Raw genomic sequence first — 10,989 nt, 5'->3', positions numbered from 1 at the left:
TGTTAGTCTAGGCAAAGCAGAGCCCCCTAAACTAAACTGAAAACAAAAACAAATAAACAAAATACTTGGCTAATATCTCAGAGTGACAAAAATTCTTCTCTGTCACTAGAGAAGGTAAAACATGCTGTTCTTTTTACTCACTGTTTTTACTCTTTCATTAAAAATTAACCTCATTTGCTGTTTTCAAGAATGCATTTTCACCTCTCTTCTATAGTAGCTGTCCTCAATGCTTTCATGAAGAAAAGGCTGAAGCAACACACCAAAAAAGATTTTGCTATATTTGCCGAAATGAGACCATAGTTTTTTTTAAACCACAGGCCTGCTTATTCCCCTAAATTAATCACTCTGCACAAATTAAGCTAATTTTATAAACTGAAGATGCTCCTTCTGTCCATTATTTTCTTCTCAAAATGAAAGTAATGAGCTTCACTCTATTTATTACGCTATACTTTACAATTAGTTTTATGGTATATGGCAAGGATGTACATACTATATACCCAGTCTATAACTCTTACATGTCTAGCAATGGTTATGAATCCTTTGGGATTGAAAATAATATATATATAAACTGAGTATGATTTATAATCTCTATTGCAAAACTATTTAACCTGTTATATTCAAATTCATTTTTACAGGACTTTTTATTATATTTGAGGATCTAAAATAATCAGTTTCCCAAAAGTAAAACAATTACTCATAGTTTAGTAAAATCAGTTTCTGATCCTTTAATACAGCCATACAATACCACTGGCTGACACTTGAGCCTCTTGCATTAATTTCTTTAAATAAATAAATAAATACTTAAAAATATGTAATTATAGAAAAGAAGATTTTAAAAAACAGCTTAAAAAAATACGAAGTGCCCGAAAATTTGGCTTACTGTGTCTCAAATTGTAAATGTAAAAAGAGCTCTCTGCTACCATCCTCTGCCCAAAACTGGTAACATCTACTTTTGGCCTTTCAGAAAAATCTGGAAATTTGGATATGAGCCTCAAGACAGAGCACAATAAATCTCATTTAATTACAGGCAGTTGAGAAAAAATGTGCCTTATTTAACCAGACACAATCCTCTTTGTTGTAACCAAGAGGAAGCTGTTTTTGTGTTGTTGTTTTTTTTTTAATAACACCCATTTGTTTTTCTTTTTCCTTAATCCTAACTGACTTATTAATAATGTTACTGACATTCTACATAGAACTTGAGCCATTTCTATCACATATGTGTGTATGTTTGTCCAGTTTGTTTCATGATACTTTGGTATGAGAAGAATCAAATTTCTTTATTTTTCCAATTCGATTTGATTTAGCTCAACTCTCAAGTAGTACAATTGGCAGGAAATCTAGTCTTTGCCCTTTTTTGCAAATCTTTTTCCTCTTACTCTTCGAAGTATATTAGAGCTAGAAAATAACAAAGTCTAGAGAGATTGGGAAAAGAATACTCTAGTCTTTAGTCCAGCATGTTTCTCATTCTCACTTATCCTTATCAAAACCTGAATATTCATTTGAAGGTGGGCAGCTCTAAAATCATGACATGGTGTCTAAGCCAAACACGATCATGAAGGAAGCTTCCTCGTTCACCTCAGACAGAGGTTCCTGGAGTCCAGTTCCTTAACATCCAAGTTCTACATCCCTCAATGGCCTGGTTCCTCACATGTTTCTTTTCATGGAGCAGAACACAGCTTTTCAGGAAAATGCCACTTTGCCATAAAATTCACTTTCTTCCCCTAGAGTCTCGGATTTCAATGAAGAGAACGCTTAATATTTATTCCCAGGTAAAGAGTAATCCAGGACTCTAGGTTTCAAAGCTCTTGGCTTTTTAGTAGAAGGAAAGGTAAAATTTTTCTTATTCTTTCTGATGAGCCTATAGTCAAAAACTGAGACAAGATTAGCTTCTGGATTGGGTTCTTCTTCATAGTAAGGTAGGTTAGTATGTAGAATAGATAGATAGATAGATGATAGATAGATAGATGATAGATAGATGATAGATAGATAGATAGATAGATAGATAGATAGATAGATAGATAGATGGATGATAGATATGTATGTGTAATTATATGGCACAGTTTGGGTGTATGTGTGTATTCATGTGTGTATGAATTCTGTCCTTGATGAAGAGACAGTAAAAAAATGATGCATATCTTTAAAAAGAAATCCTTTATAATAGCAGCTTAATAATGAAAGAAATAAGCTAATAAGTCTACTACAGAGTGGGACTTAAAAGCCAAGGTAACTGTAATTCATCCTTGATTGATTGATTGATTGATTGATTGATATGTTAATTTGAATTAAAATAAAACCCCCAAAGAGGGTGCAATTTTCAGGAGATCGATCAAATTACTAAGGCATCTTTTAACAATAAATAAGCAATCAAGCAAATACAAACTACCAAAAGAAGTTCATAATTTCATCCTTACATAACTACCCCTTCACTGCTACCATCATGTTAGGATGTACATCGTCTGAATCAATCATTTCCACATACATCGCTATGATAAATTATTCATTCTTCCATCTGGAAAAGGGTCGTACATCTGAACCTCCTTCTCCAAAGATCGCAAAATAAGGCATATACACAGAATGAAGCCAGTCAAATGGAAAAACAAAAAGAATAAACAAAAATTCTTTATTGTTTATAAGGCATTTCACCAAATCTTAATGTTCTCTTTTTGTGGATTAGGCAGTCTGCTTTCCTTTGTCTCAGTAGTGGAGTTAGAAAGCTTTGCAAATATAAGGAGATATTGATCCTTTCAGTCCTCTTAGTAAAAGGTTTAGGCTTGGAGTTGGTGCCCCAGGGCTGGTCATGTGGAGCTGACAGCAGTCGTCTTCATTAATGCTGAGTGCCTTGGAAATTTTATCATTTTCTCCAGTGATATGATAGGTAAAGGACTGATAATGCCATATATCTATCTGATGGTGAAGAAAGGTGATTCTAAAGAAAATGTGGCAAGGAATCAAGGCACAGTTTGCCTCCATAAAAACTCTCTATATTTTTTTCACTAATGTTTCACTGCCTAGTGACAGGGTGCAGGACACGGTGTGGAACCACTCACTGAAGGTTTCTTTGATAATAAATCTAGTGAAGAAGAAGCCCCTCTAGCTTTCCTCTCTAAGAAAGTGAAAATCGTGGTGAATGGGCCCCCTGAGTCACCAGGATATCACTTAACACAATTAGATAGAATTCTTAGAAACGTTATCATTTGCATCTATACATTCTATTGGGGTTTTTCCCCCCATATTCTCCATCTAAGAGAAGCTTCATTTTGATCTATGTTACTTAATAATATCAAGATCACCAATTGTTTCCTCTTTGAAAGCCCAGCAAGTACCCACCCCCTCTCTCCCTCCCTCTCTCATGTAAATAAGGAGCCAGGAAAAGAAAGACTGAGAGAAAAGTCATTATTTAAAGATATTAAAAATTGTGAGAGGACGTATAGATAGACATGAATTGAGACCAAATCATGACAGCAGTTTCCCTGTTTAATAGCCCAATCAATAAGAAAAGATTCCTGTGTGCTTATGCCTTGTGCCTTGTGTCTTCTATCTACCCATGATGCCAGGCTGATGGGCAGCACATTTATCCTCTTATGAATTATAGATGGAAATATGCATGAGCCCACATGCAGTACTGTCTTGAAACGCTTTACTATTTATCTTCGTCAGTAATTTGCAAAAATAAATGTCTTTTCCTTTCTGCCAATCTAATTACTTTCTAAAATAACAAAAGTGAAGAGTTTTTTCCCAACAATATGACTTTTGTGGTTAATATTGATTTCCAATCTCTTAGCCACTTTTTTTCAGACCAATAAACCAATTTTACATCCTTTGCAATATACCTTCAGAGCTCTGGCAAGAATCGCTGATTTAGAACTTTGTTATATTTTTTCAAAATACTTAAGTTTCAGATCTAAGTCTAATGCAGCAGTATAAAAGCTCAAAAAACTTAAACTAGTTATTGAGGCATGACCTTCTTGAGGTTGCTTCTAGTACTTTCTGTCAGCTTTGCTTTTTAAGTCTCTAGTTATTTGATCCCTGAAGTGAAGTTTTGAGATTTGACTTGTCAGATAACCTAACAATATCCCAAAATATGTGTGTGTGAGTGTGCATGTGTGTGTGAATGTACTTTGAATAAGACTTGTGAATTTCACCTTTCTTTTTTTATTTATCAGTACTATGAAATGCATATGTCAAAGGAAATATTTTCTCCACATGTCTATGTCATTGAAACAACAAAGAAACCTTTCTTCCATGTGCAGGCAATTATTACCGCTTTCCAAGAGACATATCTGAACTGTAGCTGCAAACATTTCACATGCCTCTTCAAAGTTACCTTTTCCTTTCATAATGATATACCATTACCGTGGGTCTATTTTTTTTCCCAAAGGAGCTATAATATCTTTCATGTTTTTAGTCTATATTTACTGAAGAAATTTACTAGGATGTTTCATAGTTCATGTAAACTTTGCTAAAATTAACTAACATAATTATGTGCAACACATGGAGATAATAAAAGGAAAGGAAGGGGAAATCCCAATATAAATAGGGTTTGTTTTGTTTTGTTTATGATGTGGAGTGATTCATTAACATGAATCTTGCTTGTTTCCGTTCAATATGTATAGAAGAAATTCATTTAAACACTTAGAAATACTTATAGTATATTTTAAAAGGATGAAGATATATACACCCCCATGTTCATTGCAGCATTATTTACAATAGCCAAGACATGGAGGCAACCTAAGTGCCCATCAGTGAATGAACAAATAAAGAAAATGAAGTACACATATACAATAGAATATTATTCAGCCATAGAAAAGAATGAAATCTTGCCATTTGCAACAACATGGATAGACCTTGAGGGCTTTATGCTAAATGAAATAGGTCAGATAAAGAAAGACAAATACTGTTATGATCTCACATATACGTAGAATCAAAAAAAATGAGCTCATGTATAGAGGGAATGCCAGAAGCAGGGAGACCAGAGTAGGCAAAATGGGTGAAGAAGGTCAAAAGTTACAAACTTTCAGTTATAAAATAAATAAATCATAGGGATATAATGTACAGCATGGCAACTATAGTTATTAATACTATATTGTATATTTGAAAGTTGCCAAGAGAATACACCTTAAAGTTCTAAAGAAAAGAATAATAAATTAAGAAGGAAGAGATTGTTTTAAATAAATTATCTGCACAGAACTCTTTGAATTTTAAAAAAATGTTTCTGTTACTTTATTCTTTTTGTTTTGTTCTTGATAGCTCACATTATATATTTTATGGTTATACTGCTTTATTTAGTAAGTAACAAATCTGCAAATATCGTTTATGCTAATACACCCCTATGCACATACACATTTTTCAAGTGCTAAAGACAAAGAATTAGATTGTTGACTTTATTCAATAAACAAATAACTTTAATATTACTTTAAAAGTTGTTAACAGAAACTAAAAAAATTTCCTCTCCTCCTAACTCTCTCTCAGTAGTTACATAATGGGACCAAATTAAATACTTGAATGTTGAAATGAGGGTTTCCCTCACTTTTGGCCCTTTAAACAAAAATTCCACAAACATTCCTATGGTGTTTGCATATTGAAGTCAGCTGCCACTATCAGCACCTCTCCAGGACCTGCCCACAGTCCTTATTCCTTTTATCTGAAGACTAAGTCTCTACTTTGGATCCCTGAACCAAGCTCTGAACCCTTTGAGGGTTTTCGTAAGACTCTATTCAGCTTTACGACTGATATTTGTAGAAACAGAGCTTCAGGTAGAAAACACTCTTCTCCTCATCTAACTTTGTTTTGATACCCTTTGTCAGGAGAGGCTTATTCACGAACCGAGGGGCTGGTCTTTCCATCTGTTGAATAATGCTCTTGAAGAGAAAATATGGTTACAAAGGTATAGATTAAGAAGATTTAGGATAGGGGAAAATACAAGATTTCATTTTGGTTTATTTCTTATTAATAAATAATTTTTTAAAATTACTTTGCGATTTGGGGAGCATTCTGAGAAAATGCAACCTCAAGCAAATGATCTGGTCATTCTTTGCCTAGTTTTTTATTATTAAGGATTCTGTTAATTTAGGTCAGAGAATCTACCTTCTAAAGCCAAGATGTCAAAATTATGTTTCATTTCTCTGTCCTCAACTTAGAATAGGCAGAAAATAAATGTACAATCTTGTTCATTTAGCCTGCATCCAGTTTCGGCTTTGAGTTTTTGTTTGTTTTCATTTTCCCTTGATCCTTCCCTTCTCCTCATTCATTCTACTCACCCAGGTCTAAATAACTCGCCAGCTACAGGTCATCACCAAGCCATCTCTGTTTCCCCAGAGCATATGAAGGAGAAGGAACCCTAGGACTTAATTATTATTGAGGAAAAAAAAGAAAGAAACAAACAAAAGAAAAGAAAAGGTTTTGGAAGAGAGGAAAAGTAATCCTAGTTTACTGCAAGACTTAATTTATAACATAATGAAAATGATGTAAACACTCAGGGCTGTAACTAAAATTATGTTACAACTTAATTTTAAAAGATGATGGAATGAGAAATATGTAGAATAGGGGAGGAGAGACAAGAAAGTTAAACGCTAAACTCTTATCCTTTGTAGTCAAAAATCAATATACAAAACTAAAAAATCAAGACGTAACAATGCAAACAGGTTATATTGGGCTGTGGCGATAGATACGCAAAGAATCGACTAAAAGAGTTCAAAAGAATGGCTTCGGGGGAAGGAAATGGAGAGGCTCTGAATGATGTTTTTCATAACCAACATTATGAAACTATTTGCTCTTTAAACTACATGTATATATAGTTTAGCTACATGTATATATGATTATAATAAAAATAAAAACAGAAAAAAAGATAGGAAGAAGAAAGGGAGGAGGAAAGCTGAGGAAAGGAAGAGAATAGTATAAAGACATAAGAGGAAATAGAAACTATCTGGAAGAAAGAATGGTAATGTTTTTATCAAATAATATGAATTTTAATGTTGAAGTTTTCAAGCAGGATGCATAAATAATATAATGTAATTACTAGGAAGAACAAATTTAAGGTCATGTTTTGTAATCTATCCAATTAGTATGATTTTACTGAGCTCTTTTATTTCTCTTTCTATGGGAAAAACCTAACTAATTTTCCGACTCTTTTGCAATACCATGGCCAAAATGAAAGACGATATGTCTTCTAGGCTTGTCCAATCAGGCCTTGTTATTGCTCCACCATTGGGTATGAGCTGATGAGTCTGAAAAGCATTTTATTTCATTATTTCAGAATGGGCCTAGGTCCAGCTTAGGCCAATCTTAAATTTTGTCAATCCTTCAGATAATTCTTACTTTATTATTATTTCAAAAATCTTATTTATGAGATATTTTCCTCATCAGTTATATTTTTTCATGTATTTTTCTTTCACCTATCTATTGTAGATCTACATCCATTTATAGTTAATCATGAAATCTGTAGAGTCTCAGATAATTTCAAAATTTCCAATTTGAGGGGGCGGCCATATTGTATAACAACAAAAATTAACCAGTGTAACGTAAAATGGATTTCCATCTTAAGGATTTACGTGTATCACTGTGTTAATCAATATCCCTTTGCTTACAAGAATATAAATTCTTTTAGTTTAAGCATAGCTAGCTAGATGATGATGATGATAGATGATAGATGATAGATAGATAGATAGATAGATAGATGATAGATAGATAGATAGATAGATAGATAGATAGATAGATAGATAGATAGATAGAAAGATAGATAGATAGATAGATGATAGATAGCTATTCAGATATTCAGGGTTTTTTCTTGGATCCAATCATACGTAGAGAAGCTTTACACAAATGCTGTTAAGAAAAGACATATTCTTTTTCTCTAGAATCTTATAATTTCTCATTTCTGTCTCTCAGGGTGCAACTGCCTTATTTTTTTTATCTGAATAAACCACCTTTTTCTCCTTTCTATCCACCCAGCAAAAGTTATTCTATAGTTTTTTAGCAACCTTTCTATCCACCCAGCAAAAGTTATTCTATAGTTTTTTAGTGTACAAAGGGTCTGTTTAGAGTAATTGCTTCTAGGAATCCCAATATCAAATTCCTAGGAGAGAGCATCTGACCCAGTTTGGGTCCGAAATCCACAGGGTACAAACTTTGATTTCTTTTTCTTTTACTACCCTGATCTTTTAGCCACTTTGTTGTGATTTGTTTATTTGGTTTATTATTGTAATTATATCAACACCAGGAATCTTTTATATATATATTTCCATTTTATTTTTCATGTTGGAAAAACATTAAAATTTATAATACAGGAGAAATAGTCACAAAACTATCACTTTTGCCATAAAGTAGTTTTCTAGTTACATTCTAATTTATTCTGATACATTGTGGAATTGTTTCCCAATCAAACACTTTTTGACTCATTCCTCTAATTTTATATTGCCTCTTATAAATCTCCTTCTAATTCATTCATTTATTCAAAATATTTAAGTATCTAATATGTGTGAGGCACCATTTTGAAAGCCAGAGAAAGAGCAGAGACAAGATTTATGTTTCGTGGAACTTATATTACAGTTGTGAGGAAGAGCAACAGCAAATTCAGTGAACAAACAAAGCAAATAAATGATAAAATAGAGAGGGATATGTTCTATGCTGAGAATTAAATAGTATAATGTTTTATAGAGTGATTGAATGTCACTTCTGACTAATGAGAACTGAATAATGATAACAAGAATGGACCAACCATGTTGAGATCAAAAGAAAGCTTTCCATCCAGAAAACAAAGTTAGACAAAAGCCAGGCAAAGGCCCTATGTTAGAATAGAAAGTAGCTTGCATGTTGATGGAAACTAAAGTCCTATGTAGCTGGGGTGTGACAGAGAGGCATAGAGATGAGGGTGGAGAAGCAGGCAGGGGGTTGATTTCTGTAAGTCAGGGTGGGAATCTAGATTTTATTCTACTGAAAGTGAAGCCATTGGAGTATTTTAGGCAATGGAGTGGCAAGGATGAACTTACATTCTTAAAATACTGACTTTGTAAATATGTATAAAATGGAGTTAGCAATTAAGGAAATTTGGTGGGGGAGTTATTTGGTTGTCATTGTGAGTGTGTGTGTATGTATATGTGTGTGCATGTGCGTGTGTGTGCGTGCACGCTAATACAGATACAAACTTGGTGAAAGATATCTGGATTTCGTAAAAGCGATTATCAAATCTCATCTGATTTTATGCTGACTTGTTATACATGTCAGCAGTTTCTAAGGTGACACTCTTAAGTCCTCATTTTCCACATGAATTTTAATGTGATTGTCAACTATCCATTTATCACTTCAGAAATGATTGTGCAGTACCTGCTATGGTCCAGAAACCATACTAACCATACTGTAAACACAACATGCTAAGCAGGACCCTGAGTCCATCTTCAGACAGCTGACCATTTAATAAAATTTTTGAAAACACTCCAACCTCCCTACAGAGATCATTTAAAATTATTAAACTTAGGTGCCTCTTCTGTTTCAAGTTTATGCAAACCATGTATTCTGTTAGAGAAGGCATAACAAAAACTTGATTCCTTGCCTGGAACCTTTCTTAAACTAAACTGAGGTTTCTTTGTAAGACAGTTGATGGTCTTCATAGCTTCTGGCAAGGCAAAAGCAGTCAACTCCTGAGTATGTGTATCTTCAGTACCTCTCTGTGAACACCGTTATGCAATGTTTCACCCTTATGATTGTTCTTTGTTGTAGGTAGTGCTTCCAAAGTAAGGCTTTTGGAAACTTTCGTTATCTTCATTTTTAAGAAATAAATATCGCTAAGTAAACTTTCTAAGCAGAGACTATAAACTTTTCTTGCTAATTTTCAGTAAATATTAAAGGGTTTATTAAATCCTTCCATTTAAAAAAATTTACTTTGTTTAATCCAGTTTTCTGGTATCACCGACCTAAAGCATAAAAAGATATTTTCCCCCTAACTTCACATATTCCACAAAGATTCTTATACACACTGTGAGAACCGTGGCCCTTTTGATCTACTCAGTCCTTCCCCAACACACACAAACACCCACCCAGCACCCCCAAAATCACTGCTTTATGTACAGCAACATTGTTAGTGTAGCTTTGTATGTGAGAGTGTGTGTATAAGTTAAGTTCTGTTTTAACTCATAGTGAGCCACAAGAAGCACAGGGGAAAAAATAACTCATTTACTTTTCTACAAGAGTCAAATTTAAAGGATTTCTGAAGATTCCTAAAAAAGTAAAGTTACCATTTATGGGCAAGCACTGTTTATCACTAAAAAGTGAACAGACTTCATTAGTTTTGTGACTACACAGACTTTCCAATGTAAGCAGCTGAATTAGATTTAGATATGAGATTATAAAATCATTAATTATTAATACTCTGAAAAATAAGTATTAATAGAAGAGCATTAAAGTAAAATGTATTATGAAACTTTACTGTCTATATGACAACCAACTTTTATTACCTTTTTATCTAATTATAGTTTCTAATTATTTTTGTCTGTGATAAAAAGTACAAAATTTAAAAAACAACAGTTATCAGTATTAAACTTGGGGCATTTTACCGTTAAAGTCCCTGTGGCTTAGGGACAATCAATGCTGTGATGGATTATCATATCAGTGAAGAATTGTTTTTGTTCCCCACAGGTGTGAATGTAAGTGAAGCACGAGCAGTGGGAATTTTGATGATGCTGTAAAACACTTCCTATTAAATAAAACCCTGTGCACCTGGGAAATCAAATTTTAGCTCAGCCTGTATTTATTGTGACACTCTGTGACTTCTGTTTTATGGATTCAGGATTAGAAAATCATTAAAAATGTACATTAGAGGATCATTTAAAATTACTCCCCTCAGGGACTATTAGCCATATACTGAAAAACTTCCTTCTTTGACTATCCTATCTTTACCTAGCACATGGTTTTCTGCAGTTAACTAGAGAATTTAGTGTTCAAGAACGTTATTACTGTTGAGACATCTTCCCGAGACATAAGTTGTTTTCTCACTGAAAT

At 33.5% G+C, this 10,989-nt stretch overlaps 1 protein-coding gene across 1 annotated transcript in view; it reads left to right on the top strand.

The window, feature by feature from the left end:
• The window catches only part of GALNTL6 (polypeptide N-acetylgalactosaminyltransferase like 6), an 888,106-nt gene that overhangs the window by 569,626 nt on the left and 307,491 nt on the right, over positions 1 to 10,989 (top strand). The gene's annotated exons all lie outside the window — the stretch shown is intronic.

The sequence above is a fragment of the Pteropus alecto genome, unplaced genomic scaffold (assembly GCF_000325575.1).
Source record: "Pteropus alecto unplaced genomic scaffold, ASM32557v1 scaffold50, whole genome shotgun sequence".
NCBI lineage: Eukaryota > Metazoa > Chordata > Mammalia > Chiroptera > Pteropodidae > Pteropus > Pteropus alecto.
The sequence above is the reverse complement of the archived record's forward strand: the minus strand, read 5'-3'. Positions and strand labels throughout refer to the sequence as shown.